Genomic DNA, 21,516 nt, shown 5'->3' on the forward strand with positions numbered 1-21,516 from the left:
CTGCACAATTACACTGTGTGGTGGGCGTGCATGTCAGAATGTTGCTGTTGGGGAAGTTAGAGAAAAAGGTTCGATCCCTGCGTCTGGAAGGTGTGGGAGGAGGAGGTTTATGAGGCTGTTCGTCTTAGAAGCATTTGTGTTGGAGTGCCATCAACGCCGTCATTGACCCCAGGTGGGATCATGAGAAAGACGGGGATAGTGGCATGCATTGCTGTCTATCAGATTGCCCTTTTGATATGAGCATTGGGAGGTGCGAAAGCCAGAGAGTATTAAATTCTGCTCATTGCACTTAAATATTTCACATGGCCACAGGGAAGTTGGGAAGGTTTGATCCACTACAACTGTTTGCCTGGTAAAGGTTACTGCATTACGCAGTTTATACAAACTTAACATTTCCTGTATTTGTTTCAAATTAAAAGCCCTTTAATGTTTCAGTGGAAAGAAACTGTACATTTCACATTTGTGGGCTACGTGAACTGTCATTGCTGTCATCTCCAATTTTCACTCACCTCCAGTCTTATTTCATTTATCATTTTATATTAACTTTTCTCAAGCTAAACTGTAAGTTGAATTGTTGCTGTAAGAAATGAAAACAGCCTGTGTCACAGTTAACATGATGGACTGTAGTGCTGCATTCTGTATTCATTTACGTTTTACACAGTGTCAGTGGTTGTGCATCTTTGACAATCAAGTTGATATACAATGGCGAGACAATAGTTTGGATGACCTGCTTGCAACTGTAAAAATAATAACTTAATCTGTGCAGCCCTGTGTGTCCATGGAAACAAAATGTATAATATTTAGCACAATATAGCCGTTTCTGCATCTGCTGTGATGTAGGAGGGGGAGTGACCTCATCCTAGTATTAGTGATTAGGTTGATCTCTGGAGAGAAGTTTTAATCCTCCTCTGGGTAAGGGTGCCATTAAAATGCAATGACATGAGATTAATGCTCATCTTGTAAGTGACATTTAGTTTCTCATTTGCCATGGAAATTGTCTTGTAATATTGCGTGCAAGGCCTTGTTTTGAATGCAGATGAGTTTCAGGAGCCGTTCAAAAGTATTTTGCAGTGACTGTATGAAAAATGTTGGATGTGCTATATAAAGAGGAAGGGTATCTCGCTGAGTAAGGGACAAACAGAAAAACAAGATTATCAGCAAAACAGGATGGTGAACTTTGAAACTGCGGTTTACAGTGCAGATCTCAAACTTACTGTACGTCGGGTAAACGGCTGTCCTCAGCATTAGTAATAGGAGTGCAGAAGCAGATACCTGACCGGAAATATGATTTATTATGCAGCTCTATTGTCCTGAAATTGCTTTTTGAAAATGTGTAGGTCACAGCAGGATAAACCTTGCCTTTATTCTTATTTTGATTCCCTGTAAGCTCCCATAAGGGGACACGTCTCTATATCTCAAGATAATTAAAACCCCGAACAGTTTGAAATTAATGAACCATCCCTGATTATATGTCTGTGGCTGTGCCTCATGAAATCATATTCTTCCTGTTTTCTCTCTCAAACTTCTCATATCTTTTTTTTTCTTTTTCTTTTACAGACTGTCTGTACACTGCCGAGCCCAATCTGTGAGGGGCCACGTACTATAAGTGTATGTGAGATGAGGAGAAGCTAAGTGGCTACCACAACCAGCCAGATCAGACAGCCTCCTGTGCTGCAAGATGGATTAGAGCCCAACACCTCAGGAGATCAAAGGTAGGGGAAGATGTTTGGTAATCAGCCGCCACTCACCTGCTCTATTCAATGACTGCATGGGGAGAGAGAAGGAGAGGGGGAAATAATGAATCACAAGAAGTTGAGGCTGAGGTCTCTCCGCCAGCTGGGTGCTGTGGGTAGGACACCGAGGCCTGTCATGTACATTAACCTCTTCATCGAGTGAAGGGAGGATTCTGTTTTAGAAAACAGCTTTGAAACATTTAACACGCTTAACCCAGAGTGAAGTTGTATAAAACAGTACACAGGTACGTCAGCCTAGTCCCCAGGGATAAAATGCTGTCAGTTTCAATGTTTCTGGAAAGCTACTGATGCACTCACTTTTCTATATGTCAAAGGCTACGGAGCATAATGAAATTTCTAAAAGTGTGTTACTTAATGTCCATACTAAATGTTAATGACCTGACATGACTGTTGCTAGAGGTGACAGCTGGGGAGTTACATGCAACAAGGCTGCAGAGGGTTAGGGTTATGAGAGAAAGTTGGGGAAAGCACTGACTGATATTTGAGGGGACCAAAAAAAAGATATTTTTTGATGGGAAATCAGGACACATCCAGGAGAACATATCCGGAGTATGCGTGAGCTAGCGGGCTTTTTTAAAAGGCTGGAGAATCACCTTATCTCCCACTCGATGCTGCTCCATTTTCACTCACACTATCTAAATGTGACTTGAAATAGATACCGTTGCTGTTTTGAAAATGTGGTTTTGGCTGTTCGGTTGTTTTGTAAGCTAGGCTAAAGCATACAAGCATTTTTATGGACTGAGCGAGAAGCGATTCGAGGGGAGTATGGTGAATTCTGATAATTCGATAATGAGCGGGACTGCCTGGGGTGCCATTGAGCGAGAGGAACGAGCAAGCTTCACTCCGTTCACATGCTCTGATCTCCACTTCTTCTGTTTTCAATGAGACCTCAGGACATCTCCAGCCCTGTTCATGGAGACCAAAACAGGTATTTTATGCCAAAACCTGATCTTTTCCTCACCAACCAGGGCATAAACACAGCGTTGTCACAAGATAAAACAGAAAAATTGTTTCTGAAGAAAAATAAAGATCAGCAAGATGCAGCAATGTAAAGTTTAAACTAAGTTTAAACCAATGATTTTGGAGAACCACACATTACCAACATTTGTTCCGAGTGTGTATGTGTTTTCATTGATGTGATGCTGCACACATGGCATATCAGATTATTTCATTCAGAATGAGGCTCACATACAGCATGAGTGGCATCACTGAAACAAGGCAGTGACGCAGGCAGAGGAAGAATTCATTTTATTTACCATTTTCCAGAGTGGATTGGGGGGAGGGGGACATTAGGTAGGGATATCTGGTGCAGGAGGACAAATTGAGTAAATATCAGCAATCTAAAACACCACTTGTACACATCAGGATAGTCCTCTGAAAGGCCGCCTACCAATTTGTCAGCTATTCTATTAAGTCTGGTGTTGCTCTCCGCGAGCTGGAGAAACAACCGAGCCAGGTAAAAAACAAAAAAACAACAGGCACTTCTGCTCTCACTATTGTGATTAGTATGCTGTATTGCGTGATCCATCTGTAAAAAAAAATAAAACTGCCGAATGCAACAAGTCCAGACAAGTGTTTACAGTAATTCTGGAAAATGCAGGAATACACTTACTGAAAGCAGATGAAGCAGCTTTAGGAGACAAGGAGGTGACAGAAGATAACCCCTCAAACAGTACATACATACTTCACTGTAACATTACAACAGCTTCCATGGTCATGTTGTTCGAGAGGTAGTTGCTGCTGCATAAACGATTGTGGTCGCTGTAATTAAACAGCTAAAAAGATCTCCTCTGCAAGGCCAAATTGAATCTCTGTCTCGAAATGACTGAAACACACATAGCTCACCAGAACCACCCAGCGGTACGCCGTCCGGTCTCTTATAAGAGCTATTATGCGTGAAAACAAAAGGTGGACATTTTTCATCACAACAAAATGTTTTATACAGCGCATGCTTCTGACAACAAGAGCTGCTCCTTGGACCATAATTCAGCAGTGTTTGCGTGAAAAGGGATTATTTTATTAAGATTCCTTCAGCCGAAGGGGGTTTTGTCCATCCGTGTAAAAAGGCTCCATAAAAAATTCATTTTCTCCACTTTTTTTTTTTTTTTCTACTTTGAGTCCGAATGGTCTCATTAAGCCAATCACATGAACTTTTGCCTTCAGGTACCTTCTTTTCTTTTCTAACCAACAATTTTGTGATGAAACTTTTAGCTGCAATTTTAAAATCCAAAGTACCTTTTTTATACAGGGCACTTTTCCTGTATTTTTCATTGTCAATCATTGGATGTTTTGCTGAGCTCTTGTGCAATTAGTTTCCTCCTTGGCCCATTATACTTAGTCTGACGCATTTATAGTCATTATATAACTTTTCATACATTTAGTCAATAAAGCAGACATAAATACAAGAAGACTTTATCATTTTTATCATAACATAATTTTAAAAACATACAGTAGGGGCCTAGTTGCAAAGAAAGGGCAGCTGTGGCTCAGGAGGTAGAGACAGATGTCCACCAGCTGTAAGGTCAGTGGTTTGCTCCATGGCCGCGGCAGTCTGTATGTCGAAGTTTCCCTCTGGACACTGAACACTGAAGACGCTGAACCCTAAAACAGCTCCCGGTGGCTCTTTCATCGGTGTGTGAGTGTGTTTTTACTTCTAAGAAGCAGTTTGGTGCCTTGCTGGTAGCTACAAAAGCGCTGTATAAATGCAGTCCATCTAATGATGAACAACTGCAGTAATAAAGCAACACACGTTGAGTTATGTCACTGCGTGGATTGGTTAGAAAGTATACAGTACTTCAAAGCTTTTAGTATAAAAATGTCAGTTTTTATATATCTGGAAAAGCTCGCAGCAGCATCCGAGCAGAACTTCTGAACCCGGGGTTAATCTCCCGCTTCAAACAATCAATAGAGGTTTCAGCTATTTTCAGTGTTCCTTTTAGAATGAGATGATAGTGTGTGTGTGTGTGTGTGTGTGTGTGTGTGTGTGTGTGTGTGTGTGTGTGTGTGTGTGTGCTTTCGTGCTGTAGGCGTGTGGTTGTCTGTATGTGGCTGCGAGTCTAGCTTGTGTTTCTGACCACAAAGCTATTATTTTTAAGGCTATCCTTTCACCTCCCGCCGCCGCAGTGTCTACTTTTGTTTCTTCTTGTGTACTCACTGCTAACTCTGCTGTCAGCTTTCATAAGGCTTTCATCACTGGATCTACACGCAGCAATAACCAAAAAACAAAAAAACAAATACGGCAACAGATGATAACTTTACAACTTCAACCGTGTATGTAAAGTTGGACTCGCACCTGCGAACAATCAGATGAGTCAATGAGCCAACTTCATCCCATCTGGCTAAAAAAAACGACACAAGAGGAAATAAGAGAAAATACCGACAAGGAAATGGAAAAAGAAAATGGTGTTGTGCGAAGTTCTGATGACAGGTTGTACAATATCAGTGCAACAAACTCTGTAATTAACCCTCATCCCAGCCAAGAAAATGAAAATCATCTGTGAGCAATTTCTGTCCTTTTTCACAAGCACGGTAAATGAAATGAACTCCAGATCAGGCACGTCGCCTCGACCCCTCTGCCCTGCTCAATCATTTTTCATTTTGCACTGTCATGGACACAGTTGCCACACTACAGCCTTCATTAAGTCCTTTAGATGTTATGTACGGCAGACTGAATGAGGTTTTTAACAGTGTTGTTCACCCATACAGCAAACAGCCTTTAGCATGCCAACGCATACCTTCCCCTCTAGTGTCAGTTTTGCAATTAAATACGTAATTTACAGTTTCAAAATAAAGCTAGCTCATAAACAGTTCACACTGTATAACATGTTGTGACTTTTGGAAGTTATTAATGTTATCAAACAGTTGTTAAAATAAGTAGGGGTTTACAAAGTTTACCAAAATTCGGTTAGGGACAAATAAATGACTTGGTTAGGGATAGGCAAAATTAAGTGTTAGGGTTAGGAAGTCATGACTCACTTCGACTTTCCTTGCTCTCCTCACTGTACTGCACTAGAGGGGCACCTACATGCCAAACTTCAAAGTGTTGGGTCACTGACTAGACTGCAGTATTTGACACGCTGGGAGCAGGAATGGCCTGGTTGTATGTCCACCTGTCAGCAAACCTCTCCCTGACTGTCTGGATTTACAACAATTTAGACCCATTTAGTTGAATTCTTATATGAACAATCCTAATATCTTTGATACTTCTCAGTCAGGTTTCTGTTCTATATTATTATTGTTACAGAGAATGTTTGTGTTGTGTCCTTTCACCCTCTATTTTGACAGGCACAACCTCCATGTGCGACAAAGTTTCTATCCTCTCTTTCTCCCTTTGCTTTCTCTGTGACCTCCATTACATGTATTTGTTTTCTGGCAAAACCAGCTCACAAAAGACACGGGAAACATTTGTGTATTTTTAGACAAAGGTGCCAGACCGGAGCCTATAGCAAGAGACTGAGTCTGTGAGAGTTCGCTGCCAGTGCTGTTAATTTGGAAGGACGGGATATGCTTGTCATCGGAAGGCTTCCCTCCAACTGCTACCTGCTGTGCTCTGCTAAGACAAAAATCAAAAAGCGTCGTGGGAGGCTTATAGCTGAACACTGAGAGGATCTGGATTTACCCGAACCACCGACAATCAACTCATCATGTTTTTGTGGAAATCAAACAGCGTGTTAGAAGCACAAGGCAGCACACCTGTCCTAGATTCTCAAAGCGCAAATTCACCTTTTGAATCCACATTAAATTGATTGGAAAGCGCACAGCGTGCACGTGTCTGTGCTGGTCTCAAACCAGATAGGCAGGTTCAGGAAAGAATGATGGGTAAAAATGTCTCCACCAGAAACTTTTCAATTACTTCGACAAAAGACACACACACACATGCACACACATCCTCGGAAAGTAATACTACTTATTTAGCCTATGTCATATTACAAACTCTTGAGTGTGCTGGTGACAGAAAAACCCAATTCATATTCATATGCAGGATAACACGCTTTTCATATTTTTTAAGCCACCACATCCCCCCACAGGCAGTTCCAGCATGATGTGAATACAAATGCAGAACACACAGTTTGCTGTAAAGACACTGGGTTTCTCTGAGGCACCAGTGCCCTGTGAAATCTAATACTGACAGAATGTGACTTTTTACCGACTTTGGCTCAAGGAAAGTGGTTTGTGGAGAATTTCATTGCCCACATGTGCAATCTTGCATGAGATGCAAGTATTGAGTATCGCTCTGGTGCAGATGGTGTATTATGGCCTCTCAGTATGTGTCAGCCGTGTCAATATTGCCACCGGTTAAATCCGTCTGCTCAGCCTTAGTGGGACAGTTGAGCTGGTTCTGGTGTGTCATGTTCGCAGCAATATCCCGGCTGCACTTTGTTTACCGCTTCATGGACGCTCTCGCCACTGCCCGGAGCTAACTCATCTTTACCTGCTCAATAGAGACACAGAGCATGCCTGATGAACTCAGCCTCGTCTTTCCGAAATAAGTTTTATGTGATGTGCTGTGTGGGTAGCTTGAGAATTGTGTGCATGTGTGTGTTTAATGAGCTGTTTGTGTTTGCGTGTTGACTGATTCTTCATGAGTCTGCCCCAGTCTGCTTCTGTCTGCGTTGCCACGGGGCCACCTGCCTTTTTTTCCCTGCCTCCTTTTCCCGGCCGCTCCTGAGAAGGAGAGATAAGACCCACTGATGTTTGTCTGCTCACTGGCAGATTACTGAGGCAGACAGGTACAAGGACTCTGGCAGACAGCTACTGTATGCAGGAGGCCAAAGAAGAACTTGTTTGGGATGCCTAAGCTGACCACAGCACCAATCCATCTTGAACGCCATCTGGCTTCTTTATACGTGCCGTAGCAGCTGAGCTAATTACGGGTTCAAAATAACACAGCGTGTCAATGTGGGGAATAGGAGGAAACGTCTTTGAACTAGGAAAGAGAGCAAATGATTTCCCATACTGTAATGTCATTCTTCTTAGATTACCAATAATTGTAAAAATCTTAGTTATTATGTCTTTTCACCACAGATTTAGTTTGATAAGTTTTTCAACAGCCACTTCAAATAATCTCACCATTTGTTGATTGAAGTAAATAGATTTTAGACGAAAAGGAATAGATAAAGGACAAAATGACTCCTTATGATGAACTGCCATTAGTCGCAGCGCAAATCAGAACAAATAGGGCTAACAGTTGTCATGTCTCTGTGTTGTGAAGCTATAATTTTGTTGCTGGAAACCACACTGGGTGCAGTGAATATCTATGAGGTTTCTCACAGTGGCATCTTTCGTTGATGGTTATGAGTAGAATTAGATTCAGAGAAGTAAAGGAGGTGTTTTATTCACATGTGGGTGGATTATCAATTAGGACACGCTTTCATATGTATGGCCTCGAAGAAAAAAAATGAAAGAAGGCAAGTGAAAAGAGAGATTTTCTGTGTGTGGAATGTGTCTTTGTGTGTGCTCGCGGTCGCTGTGGGCATGCGTGTCTTTGGTATGTTTATCCCTCGAACACCAGGCTTGTGATCATTAAAGCACACAGTCAGTGTGGAACTGGCTAATTAGGTCTTTTCTGCCTCTGCACAGAACATTCCGCAAAGAATAAATGACTTTACTTCATCCATGAGATCAGGGCGCAGAGGGTGAGTGAGAGAAAAGGAGATAAAATGGTTTTACTGGGAGGTGTCAGGGGTATCATTGGTATCATGCCTTTGTGCCTCTGCAATCTAGAATTGTACATTCTTAAATACAAGTACAGAGCTCTCCTGTGTAAAGGTTAGTTTGGACTTTTTGAAGTGGTGAAGTGTTCGAGGCATTTTAACTCCACAGTCAGTGCGTTACCTACAGTAGATGCCTCCAGTGAAAGATGGGTAAAAGATCCAAAAGTTCTGCTGCAGAAGCTACACAATGTACTGCTGTAGACGGAGGGAGCAGCAGAACATATATTAGCCACCTGAAGGAATAAAATCTTGGGTGTGCTATATTTAGAAGATTTTCAGTGCTTTACCTCACCGTCAGACCGCCTTTTATTTGTGCATTACATTTTGTAGAGCTTCTGTAAACTGTGTAGGACTGCACAGAACTGGACACTGTACAGGAAAGAGTGGTTAAAGTGTTTTTATCTCATATGTCTTGCTCCATATCTCCAGTTTCAGACCCCAACAGTGGCAATAAAGCTGTTTTGTAGGTATTTTTTAATAGAGTTTGTAGCTTCCTGGAAAATCATTAAAAATCTTGATTGCTCATCCTGCACTTGGGGGTGTATTCATTTTTCAATCCAATCATTTTTTTTTTATTTCACAAAAACACAACTTTATAACTTTATTCAGTGATTTGGGTGAAACCGGGTCATGTTTTATGGAGAGACACATTAACGCTTTTCCCTGTGCTGCCCTTGGGCTGCTCTACCTGGAGCAGCTCTGGACAGATAGTTTTTCTAAAGCAACTGTTAACAAACTGCTGCTCCTCATTGGACACCTCCCGACTGAGACGCCTCTGAGAATGACGACTGAGGTGGGTTGGAGTTCTGAGCTGACTTATGGAGTCTCCTGGTAGACAGATACCAGTAGCTTTGTTAGCTGCCGTTAGCCAAACCTGGCAAGGAAACTACCTCTGTACTGTGTTTTCTTTGTCAAATTGGCCACCGTCTTCTTGGAGGTGGCATTTTTTCCATCCTGGTCCCACTAGGTTGCCAATCTGGGGATAGTCAGCATCAGTGACTCGGCCGTTGGGACGTGGGGCCTAACGTAGATTCCCTGCCATTGGCTGCTGCCAGTTTTTACAAGAAACACGTAGCGAATAATTCCATGAGCCGTTTCATGGTGACTTAAAGGGAGTTGAAAGAAGTACAGCAAAAATTAATGCACATCAAATGGTCTCTGAGAGGGTAGGTAAAGTATGAGCTGAATGTGAGAATAATGGGAGTTAGCGTGGATTATAAATAGATCACAGGGCTTTGAGCTCTTCTGGATTATTTGTATATCTCACAGACAAGCCATTACTTTGTTTTCATTCCTTTTTATCAAACATTATGAGCTTATGTCATAAAAAAAACTGCAGCGCCCTGTTTGTGTCATTTAGAAAAACTCCAAAGTTTTCAGATCTCTGCTGTCTGGCCCGGCCGTCCCCGTCCCTCTCATGTGGACACATTGCCCCTCTCTGTGTCCATTGTTTCTGTTTGATTGACTTGTGTTTGATCAGAGCTGTTTAAATAGTTGTCTCAATATTTACGTGGCCAATTGTGAAGATGCGGTGTGATTGCGGCACGCAAATTGGCAGAATATAAATTGTCCAGTGCTCTCTCTCCACACTGTGTGGTAGACAGATCCGTCCACAGGCCTGACAGCCCCACTGGAAAATGAAATTAGAGGAAAAGGATAGACGTAGGAGCCAGAGCAGAGGACAAGGGATAATACATGATTCACGCGCAGTAAGCCTCGGCTGTGTAGCACATCGAATATACATGGGGGAGAAAGCGTAGAGGGGATCTAAGGGTTTAGAAAGAGTTAAGAAGCAGAGTTTTACAAGGTGAAGTACAGCTTATGAAGGGAGCTCTGACTGAATTAGACAGTGTAACTGCTACTGAGAGTCACTGACTGGCAGATTAGCTGAACGACATGGTTTATTCAAGAATGCATCACAAATAGCGGCACGGCTCTGTATTTGCATTCAGAAGTTGTAAAACACTATATATGAAAAAGCATGACCACATATTGTACTGTATCATTGAAATGCGTTCTAGATAAAAACCTAAGTGGTTTATTGTATGATAAACGTGCTGTAATTAACAGTGAATCCATCTTTAAGTACAATTGAACAACATATGGGCAAAGGCTGCGGTGGCTTGTGGCGCATTTCAGCTTGCAATCAGTAGCAGCATCTGGCCGGTGAATAGCCAGAAGGAGCAATACCACTTAGTTGCACAGAGCTGCAGAAGTTTAAGTTGACAGCTCTGTTTTTTTGAAATAGACATCTTTTCCACCTGTGGTATTACAGTTGGCCCTGCTGTTGCAAAGACAGGGTTAGCATAGCATAGCTACAGTTAGCAGGTCTGGCGGCTGTCCAAAGCAAAAAAACAACCATAAGACTCTGCAGATAAGGTTCTCAGTCATCAAGGTCTTGGTAATGTTTAAGTGCTGCATTGTAGGCGGCTGGACTTGTTTCATTTTCTTGAAGACATTTCACCTCCCATCCAAGGGTCTTCTTGGAGGGGAGTTCCAGGCTTTTAAGCCCTGTGTGGGAGTGTCCTTAGAGAGTCGTTAAGATCAGTGTGAACTCTGAGCTTCAGAGTTGTTAGGGCCACGTGTGAGTAGTCAACCCAGCCGGCTTTCGTGTGGGATGTTCCGGAATCCGAATCCGAATTTGACCTGGAAACCTCAATTTCAGTGCTATGAAAAGGCAGATTAAAGCATATTAGTATTAATTAGTCAGCAGGTTTTCTTACATAATGACATTGTAGAAAGAATGCTGCTTTATAACTGTCTCATGTCCCAATGGAAATGGCAGACACATAAACCGAGTAACCTGCCATTGCTTGTGTCGAGCCAATGCAGTTGTCATTTTGACGCCCACGTTGTACAAATAGCACATGTCTTCACATCCACCTGTTCACCTCAGGCGTGTTGGTCTCAGAATCAGGTGTGGTCGGGTGCATTGCTATTTTTATGCAGGTTAAGCGGGTCCAAAGTCAATGGGGCAGTGTGTTTTCTGCTTTCTAAAGGGCACAACACTTTTGCAAACTCTGAATTTATGACCAAAGAGGCCTCTTTCAGTCATTTTAAATGTCTCCATGCTTGCAGTAATGTAACTGCAGCAAATGCCATGGCAGATTGAAGCAGCAAAACTAAAGATGGTAGTTAAAAACTTGACAGGACAGAAGAGCCTCTCCAGTGGAAAGAGAATTAAACTTTTATCCTCTTAGATAAATATTTTCAGACAGGATCTCAGGACTTATCAGGAGGATGGCTGCCTCACAAAACCGGGGAGAACAATGCCTCTTCCTGTTTTGGTCGAGCAATGGCAGACTATTTGTTTTGCCGCAATATGACCTTTATTTTTCTGGCGAAAATGTGAATGCTGTCATTGTTTTTAGAGCCATTACACTGTGCAATTGGTAATTACTTCAGAATGATAAGTTGAGGCAAAAACATTGCCCAGTGGCAGTTGAAGAAAGCTTGTGCCAAAAAAAAAAAAATCGAGTTTTGTTTTGTAATTATTTCTATGGCACTGCAAGAGAGAGGGTGGAAAACACTGAACGCAGCAGGTTACTCTGTGCTGATGGAGCGGTTGCGCAGCACTCATTTGTACCTACGTTTTTTGCTAAAAAACGACCAAGCAGCATTTCTTCAACATTTTACCTTTGGCTGTGAGTCTGTATATCCTGTTGTGCAACCTGTGAACACGGAGCAATGATTTTTGTCAGCATTATTAACTGCTGGTGGGCTTTATCGGGGCACAGCAGTGCATAATTGGAAAAAACCTGAATCCTTGAAACATAACCATAAGGTATTCTCTGCCACTTGCTTCACTATTATTTATGAACGTGTGCTGTAATTTCTGCTATCTAGTCTCTGAAGTATATAAAACATTTGCAGTTTAACTCCTTGGCACAAATCTACTGTTCTAATTCACTGGTTTTGTTGGTTCTTTTGAGTCGATGGCTACGTTTTGCTTTACTGTGAGCCACCGAGCCGCCTGTTGCATAGCAATGAATGTCCTCTACAGGTGCTCTGTCTGAGATCAGACACAGAGAGAAGGACAGGGAGAGATGGAGGGGTTTTAGGGATATATGAAATAAAAGATAGGGAAGAAAGGAACCAGTCAGAGGAGAATTAAAACCGTAGGTGTGAGGCACAGCAACGAGGAGCGAGATAATAAGGAGTGGAGAGAGGGGAAACAAGAGAAGACTGTCAGAGGATTTAGCAGGAGGAGCTGAGGCAGGCAGAGAGACATGATACCTCAGATATTAGAAACAGCGTGAGAGGCAGAGACAGAGTTCGATGAGCGGGTGCAGCGAGCAAAGTCACCGCGGCATTTCCAGATCCGATCGGTGCGAGAGTGGTGGGCGGTGGGGGGTAGAGAGGCTGTGCGCGACAGCTGGCTCCAGCGGTGTGCGGTGAGGGGTGGTATTGTTTCAGCCTTTGTAGACGCTCTCCAATCCCATTTACAAATTGGAAGGACCACCAGTCACAGTCGCACAGAAAACTGGCTGCTGTCACTGTGTAAGCTGGCTGATGGATGGGACCACTTTGCCTGGCGGATCTAATGATAGTGGGGCAGAGGAGGTCAGAGTTGGATTATGACTGTCTGGTGGCAGGAAGACAGTGGTGCTGACAGCGTTCCACTGCTCCCCATTTGATTCTGCCGATAACTGACTGGTTATGGCTGGTTAGAAGTATTAACGGGTCCCATAAATTGGATTCGCATCCTAAATCCAGATCTGTTCTGAAATGTCTAAAGGTTGCACTGAGTATACTTCGTGCGAGGCGCCGTGGGTGTTTAACTTATTTAACACAGGGTTTAACTTATTCAATTTCCAGCCAGAAAATTGGCTGGCTTTGTAGAGAATACCATCTGTACTTGTCAGCAGCAAAACACATTACAACAGAGGTGCGGGATTAGGAAGATGGTTTAATAATCATTTGCCTAAATAACACATTCTGGGAAGAAATGCTATTTGAAACAGTCTGCTTTATACAATGAGACAAGTGTGAACAGGGGATTTCGGTGGGCTGTGCTCCTCGCCATAGGGGAGTGGAGCACACACACAGAGTAGCCAGGCACAGCTTAGTGCACACAGAGCAGCGAGAGGATTTGTCTTGCGACTTTGGTTCTGTCACAGTCTGTGTATGCCTGAGATGCATGCTGTTAAAACTAGAGCTGATCTAGAGCTGCGCAGCTGATTCCTCTGGTACTCCAAAGACCCTTAGTCGGATGTGGTGTTTCACAGGAAGCATCTGGAATCTGCTATTTTTCTGACGCTTAAGATCAGGACAAAAAAGTAAGGGTGCACACAATCCATGATTATGGTTAACTGGACATTTAAAATGCTAAATCAGTTTTCCATCAGGATAATAAACAGGTAATAGTTCTAAAGTGGCATCATGCAACTATTTTAATAGGTTCAATATTTAAGAACTGGCCACGTACATCAAATTCACACTCTATAAAGGGTAGGGGACAGCATAAAACGAGTAAGTGCTAAATGCTGCTAGTTAGTTAGCTCAGTTAGTTAAGCAGCTAGCGGCTTCGACTGGGAGCTGAGACCAGGGGAGTGTCCTCATTGCTAGCATGTGAGCTGGCTAGCTGGTTAACATGCTAACTTCAGTAGATATTTCTGCAACACATTATGCATATTTTGGAACCAGTGGAAGTATCATAAATCAGTTTGTTTATGATGTTGGACTTGCTGAAGTGTACAAGTTTGGTGCATATTATACCTTGGTACAGGACAAAATGAAAGAAACACATCTTCATTATCTATTATTTATTTATTTATTTATTTATTATTATTTATTTACGTGAGTATCTAACAATGGACTTGAAGGTCACTTTAAAAATGAAACCACACATTTGCGAAAAAAGTAAAAAAATCCTTCAGGAAAAGTGCAACATATTTCTTATGAACCAACAATTAGAGTCTACTGTTTGTTAAGTAATTATTTAATTAAACAGGGCCTACTTAAACAAGGAAAGTCATGTTTATATTCAATTACCATGTACTTTACAATTTGAAACAAAAACACGAACCACATTAGACCCATTTTCAGAAAGCTTTATTTCTTCACTTCATTGTTGCTTTTCCTTTGGCCTCTCTTATGAAGCCATTTCTTTCAAAGGTTTGTGTCATTTCAAGACCATATTAAAAGCAATTCTCACCTTTGGAACTGCAAGCTAATTCTATTACACATTAATTTTGCCCCCAGAAGTCTCACGACTCTTAATAATCAAGCTGTGCATTTGTATTCAAGCCTGTCACAGTCCGCGCTGTAGCGAATGGAGAGTCGGGATGAATGAGCACAGCTCACGCGCCATATTTCCGCTCTCACTGGGCTTTTAGCTTTCACTGAGCCGTGAACAGCTCTCCCATGACACCGCAGGTAGAGAGCATCTATGAATGGCGGAGAGACAATTTGCTGTTGGATAACCCCGGTGTTTGCATGTGAGTGACAGGTCCTTATCAGAGCTCCCACTGGCTGATCAAAGTTGAAAGGGGGTCAGGCTGAATTAAAGACTAGCTAATTAAAATGTCCAGGGAACATGCCAGCCCTCATTTCATTTATCTCCTCAAGCTCTGCTGGGGAGAGAAAGAGAGGTGAGATGTGGGAAAAGCGAGGAAAAAGAATAAAGGTTAGTAATCCCACAAGTTGAACTCCATCTGATACCCGAGGATAGCTTAATAAACAGTCTCTGTGTGTGTTTGGTAACAATCGGAGATCTATTGTTGTATGATATCCAAGTTCCAAAGTCTCACCTGTGTGTGCGCTGATAGGTAGATGTGGCTGTGAGCAGCAGATTTTGGTGGGAGTTTGGCGAGAGTGTGTTGAACCTGCAAGCGAGAGTTCAGTAGATGGATGCTCCAGGCTTCAGGCAAAGAAGCAAAGCATGCAATGGGTCATCCATAAACAGCCCATTCTGTTTTTACCGGCTTACACTTTGCCTCTTCGGCACAGCCTTTTTCAAAGCTCCCATTTTCACAGCCAGTTTGAAACAGAGACTCTGGGGTGTGAGTTTGCATGTGTGTGTGCATGTTTCTATGGGGCATTATGGCAGTTTCCCGGGTGATAAAGGTCAGTCCTAGACCAGCTGTATGGATTCCACCCGGAGGCTGGGGCTCTCTCTCAGGAAGCGGTTGGGGTTCTGGCCTTTTTAGAACCAAATGATGCATTTACACATGGATGAAAAAAAGATATGTAGGCTAAAGGGAATTACTGACCCTGTTAGGAGAAGATATGCAATGTTTGTGTGCTCTCTGACTTGAAACTCCGACTGTGATTGTATTTGTGTCATGAGAGCTGAAACGATTAGTTGATTAGTTGCCAAAATCATTCACTTTTTTATCACTATTTCATGGAATTTATTTAATCAGATAATAATTAAACGATAAACTCAGAACAAATTGAATCATAAGTTGAAACCGATGTCAAACTTCAGTGAAAAAAAAAAATTACACTTGACTAATAACGCCAGTGCACTGAAGCTGTTAGAGCCTGTGCCATCAGGTTGTCTAATAATCTAAGTGTGTGTGTTCTTTTACACCACAGCTTTTGTTGTGAAGGTGTCTGAGGCTGACTGACACTGAGAGCGAATCAGCCTAATGAGATGCCATGTTGCTCTGTGGAAATGATTACCTCAGGAGGAGAGGCATTAGATTGATGAGGGCAATCTTTGCCTCTGTCCCTGAGATGCACCAATGCCTCCACCACCACCACAGTGTTTAGACAGAGAAAAGTCACTCCCTATCAGCCCAAGTGACTCGTAGCAATTCCTTGGAGAGTTTAAAAGGAAAAGGGGGAAATCTTTGCCCTTCCACCTCAGCTTTTAGCAAAAAAATCAATTTAAGTATTGTGCTGCTTACCTCGAAGTCCATTTCCTTAATGCTACCAGTCACTGCTTGCCTCTGCACATGCTGATCACCATGGTAACTAGATGTTTCCCCAGACGACTGGGGTAACATCTGTATTGATCTTTATTCTTGGAGCCCACTCGTCTAAAATTGATTAAAAGGCCCCTTCTCTATGAAAATGCAAGCAGGACAAAGCCCAAAACCTGTCACACACCAACGTGGCGTGTTTCTCCTCTAAAATTTGAATGCTGATTAATCGATAACTTATGATTGATGTTATTGATGCAATAAAGGATGATTGCTGAGTGTCCCATTTGTTGCCGTTTGGCCCAACCGTCTGGTTGTGATTGCCTCTGAGGAGCCTTAGAGACCCATTAATCAGGACGTGGTTGATCGCTTCTCAGGTCAGCAGTGATGTGAGGGGGAAGCTCCTTGAGCTGAATGCTGCAGCGATTTAATAGCTCAGAGTGGACAAGCCACCAAGCCAGCAGATAACAACAGTAATAAGCTGTGTGCTACTCTGAGGTATGAATGCAGCCAGTGCACGCAGACTGTGAGACTTCTGATATCACTTTTCAGTCCAGTCGGCAGCACATAATGTTTGCAGTTAACATTTCTGCAAACCAAAGATACGTCCAAGGCTGACAGGTGTACCAAATGTGGCATATCACGTTCACACGGTATGTTTATTAGCCACCTGTCCTATCAGGAGGTGGAGGGGATAGGGGTGGTGTTATTCAAAGCCAACAAATCTGCCAGACTGGCCGCGGTACAAGTCACAACACTGAATATTTCTAAGGACACCTGGGGACATTTCCAGCTTTCTTTCCCAGGAAGTAGGTACATCTTCATCCTTGATTGTGGAGACCAAAACAGGTATGTTAAGGCAAGCCAGGATGTTGTCCTAACCCTAACTAAGTGATTTATATGCATAAACCTAACCTGAGCATAAGCACAGAATTGTGACAGGAGAGAAAAAGAAAAATTAAAAGTTGCAGCATAAAGTAACATTTAGTTTCAACTTGTCTGTGGTTTTGCAGTGCCAATATTTACTCTGTTGATTGTAGGTGCAGACATCAATTAGATCAATTAGGGGGAAGGGTCTTGTAATTGTCAGGGACATTACCCCCGAGACTAATCACCACTCTGATTCTCGATGTAGTCTGACAATGGTAGAGTGGGTGGCGGTTGGACACTGGCATCACCTTCAGGAGGCGTAAGCAGGGCACAACAGAGTCGTAACTGTGAGTGATTAAGAGGAGTGGTAGCTTCAGGGTACGGCTATACTTAAGCGTGGCGAGAAAGGCGGGGCCACGGCCTCCCTGTCATTTTGAATTTTCAAGTTGTGAATCCCTTGTGCACGGGGCTCAACAAGATCAAATGAGGCGTGGAGGGTAACGTTCCTCTGGGCAGTGTGTGTTTAATTAAATGCCTGTAGATTCAGACGTAACTGTGATATAAAGCTCAGTTTATATAGAGTACAGCTTCTCTATTTGTGACGATAATCTGCAACAACCACAGGCGAGGCATATTGTAGTAGGTTGTTGTTGTATGCTTTTTCGGTCCGACTCCACTGTTACGCTTGCCCAGTGGTGTGCGGTGAAGCTGCAAAGGGTTTGGCTATTAGATTTTAACATGATAGGATACTAGAGGGAAGGAGGGAAGATTATGAATGGGCAAGAGCCAAGAGGTGTGGCCGAGGGGAAGTAATGGATGAAGGTGCAGAAGAGAGTGAATGAAGTCGTCTTCCCGATTGAACCTTTGCCAAGCTCCATTTACCAACTGCTATACCTCCACCTACTTGGTGGAGCATCAACAAGCCATACACATCTGTTACTGATGAGCACAATGACCCTGTTACTAGAGATTAGGAAGTAGAATGACTTTTAGGGTAATAAATCGCCATCCTGTTCCCCAACTTCACAAACAGTTTGTACAATGGATGTTATAAATGAAGATAAGAATGGCATACATGAACTCAATCTGACCTCAGGCTGAAAATACTGTGGTTGCACAGAGCAGCTTTGAGTTAACAATATAAAATTGTAAACTGTTGTTTTACTATTTTCCCATCAAAATATGTACTTACGTTATCTTAAAATCTTTCCAACAAATTCAGAGAAAGCTTCATTTTATTCAAGGTTTATTTGGGCCCAATCCCATTTCCAAGTTTTACCCCTACCCATCATTTTCAGGTGAACCCCTTGCCCCTCAGTAGAGCTTAAGTTGAAACAGTCTGTTATGAAATTGGACCATCCTTCAAGACCTTTCTACTTCATCACTTTTGCAACAACCAACATGGCAACTTTCCACTGTTGTGATTTCTGTTGAGTTACAGTGGCAATCACGGTATTATCACAATGCCATTTGCCATATATCTGATGTAGATAGGATGCTTGCAATGCTATCAATTACGCCATCAAAATGGGTATAACAAAAACAAAGACTTGCACATGGAAAAAGAAAGCAAGAGAAGAACATTCTAGTAAAACGTAGAAAGATTGTGCATACAAAACTTTTTTCCCACTAGATCAACAACTAAGATCAAACTATGGAAGTCCCTCAAGGCTTCCAGAGAGATATCTTCATCAGTAGTGGTAGTTGTTTAACAATGAAGACAACAACTCCCATGTGTTTACTCTACTTCAAGACCTCATTAAATGTCATATTTGTTTTCACTGTTTTTGATTGAGAGCCTCCACAATTTGTATTCATCAATAATGTTTGTACACACAGGTGAAATGTTCAGTTAAATGGAATCACTAAATACCGATTTTACATCTAAAGCTCCAACTCCTTAAATACGTATAACAGTATTTGGTCAGAAAATCATTTTAATAATGTATTTCATTCAGATTGTCTACTGGCTGAGCAATTAGTGGCTGAGTGCTAAGTTAAACCCTGTTGTTATTAAACCCTGTTATTCACTGTGGAGTAGACGCTTAAGCCGTCTGTGTTCTAGTGGTTTCTATTCTGACTGTGCAGGATTTCACTTAGCATGCTGATCCAGCCCTGCAATGGATCCTCGGGGAGACGGGAGGCAGCGCTCTGAGGCCAAGGCTTAACTCTGGGATTTGATGCTTCACCTTCTCTCAAGTGCGCCTGTTCTGTATTGATACTTCATACAGTGGATGTTTTGAAACATTCCGCTTGAGGCGCTTATTAGCATCAACATCTTTATCAAAGGAATGTGCTTATGTATCAGCCACAATCTTTTTTCTTCAAACCTAAATTAGGTCAGTGGTGTCGCGATCCTTAAAAAGTGCCCTCTCTCTCCAGTTCCTACTATGTCTCATGTCTGATCAAATATTTGATTTTGTATATAATTGGTATTAAAGATCTGTGACTTATTTAAAAGTAATTAAGACCAAAGTGGCATCATACTTTGTGTGGAAGCATGGTCTTGCAAAACAGTAGTGATAGCTGCGCTTTACTTAAGGGAATAATACAGGGAACTTTTAACTGGTTATAAAACTAAATGTAATACTTCTGCCCCTATTGGATTGACAAAAGCAAAGGAGACCATCAAGCAAGAAGACTGGCTATATCTATGTACAGTGTCTCTATTAAGTATTCACCCCTCGGCTGAAATCTGTGTGGATGGATCGCAATTAGGCTAGCACATCAAGACATTTTACTCCATTCTTCTTTGCAAATTTGCTCAAGCTCAGTCAGGCTGCACTGGGATCGGGAGTGAACAGCCTATTTCAAGTCCAGCCACAAATTCTTTATTGGACTGAGGTCTGGAATTGAGTCAGCCACTCCAGAACATTCAACTTCTTGTGCTGGAAAATAAACCTTCTCCCAAGACGTAGTTTTCTGGCAGACGGAATCAGTTGTCCTCCAGGATTTCCCTATATTTTTCTACATTCATTTTACACTCTACCTTAACAACCTTCCAGGCCCTGCTGCCGAGAAGCATCCCCACAGCCTGATGCTGCCACCACCACGCCTCACGTGGGGGGTGGTGTGTTTGTGGTGAATTGCAGTGTTTGTTGTCCGTCAAACATAGCGTCTAGTCTGATGGCCAAAAAAGCTCAATTTTGGTCTCATCAGACCAAATAAGCTTTTCCCAGTTGACCTTGGATTCTCACATATGCCTTTGGTGAAAACGCTTTGTCTTTGCCAGTCTCCAGTAAAGCTTTGACTGGTGAACCCATGCAACAGTTGTTGTATGCAACATCTCAGCTGCTTTGAAGACCTTCAGAGTAGTCATGGGTGTCTTGGTGGCCTCTCTCACTGGTCTCTTTCTTACTGGTCCATGGTCACTCAGTCTGTGAGTAAAATTACACATCGTGCCATGTTCCCATTACTAAAGAATTTCGTGCACAGTCACAGCCCCTCCCTCCACTTTAATTTTTCATCTAGCTGCCATCTGTTAAAAAAGTCAACTTGTCCAGTTTTGGGGGATTTTTTTGTTCCTTTGGTATTGTTAAATGTTCAGAAAGAGACAACCAATAAGTCATCATTTTGTTTCTGTGGCGTCCATCAGCTGCATATTTCGTGCACAGTAGATGACAGGAGACTTTTCGCTCCAATCCTATAATTCAAAGAGTCAATCTAAGATGCAGCATGGTGACAGTCAGATTAGTGCTGGGGCCAATTTCGTATTATTCTTTTTCATATTTGAATCTTTTCAGAAGCGAGACAAGCCATCTTTTAAAAGTGGTTTTTCATTCCTCTCAGAATGTTTCCTGCCAAACAACACAGACGCAATGTCCTTGAGCTCCAAAGTTTCTCGGGTGAACAAAGGCAAGAGAGATCTCTCTGATTATTTAGCCTTTGTATCCCCTCCTCACTCTCTTTCTGACTCTTTTTGCCTTCCTCAGTGTCTCTCTGACTCTCTTTGTTTCTCCCACACAAACGCATATACACGGCATTCTTGTTTTCTAATCCCAGTGCTATTTATAGAGAATGTGTGTTCCCAAAGAAGTTCCTCCAGTATGTTAAGCATTGTTTAAATGTGTCACTGTGAGCATCAGACAGATCAGGTTAAAAATCAGCAGCACATTGAGCTTCAAATAGTTGATTGCTTCCTACAATTTCTAGCTGAATGAAGGCTCCCAAGGTCATCTACACTAAAGCTATTCATTGATAAAATGATTGTATAACATTATTTTTTGGTTGACAACATTTTATAAAGGGCCTTTTTTTTACTGTCTGCAGCGTGCTGTGTGTGCAGTATTAAGCTGACAGAATACATCT

The 21,516-nt window shown here is 42.3% G+C and overlaps 1 protein-coding gene and 1 long non-coding RNA gene across 2 annotated transcripts in view; one reads left to right on the forward strand and one right to left on the reverse strand.

The window, feature by feature from the left end:
- The window catches only part of grik4 (glutamate receptor, ionotropic, kainate 4), a 329,989-nt gene that overhangs the window by 103,528 nt on the left and 204,945 nt on the right, over window positions 1-21,516 (forward strand). Inside the window, exon 4 of the mRNA XM_037084197.1 lies at window positions 1,558-1,712. The gene's annotated coding sequence lies outside the window, so the exon portion shown is untranslated. The remainder of the gene's footprint in view (window positions 1-1,557; window positions 1,713-21,516) is intronic.
- Window positions 14,516-16,384, reverse strand: LOC119011252. The gene is made up of 3 exons (XR_005072149.1): window positions 16,324-16,384; window positions 15,220-15,294; window positions 14,516-15,039 (listed from the first exon to the last, which is right to left on the reverse strand). It is a non-coding gene; the product is annotated as an uncharacterized LOC119011252 (long non-coding RNA).

The sequence above is a fragment of the Acanthopagrus latus genome, chromosome 2 (assembly GCF_904848185.1).
Source record: "Acanthopagrus latus isolate v.2019 chromosome 2, fAcaLat1.1, whole genome shotgun sequence".
Taxonomy (NCBI): Eukaryota; Metazoa; Chordata; class Actinopteri; order Spariformes; family Sparidae; genus Acanthopagrus; species Acanthopagrus latus.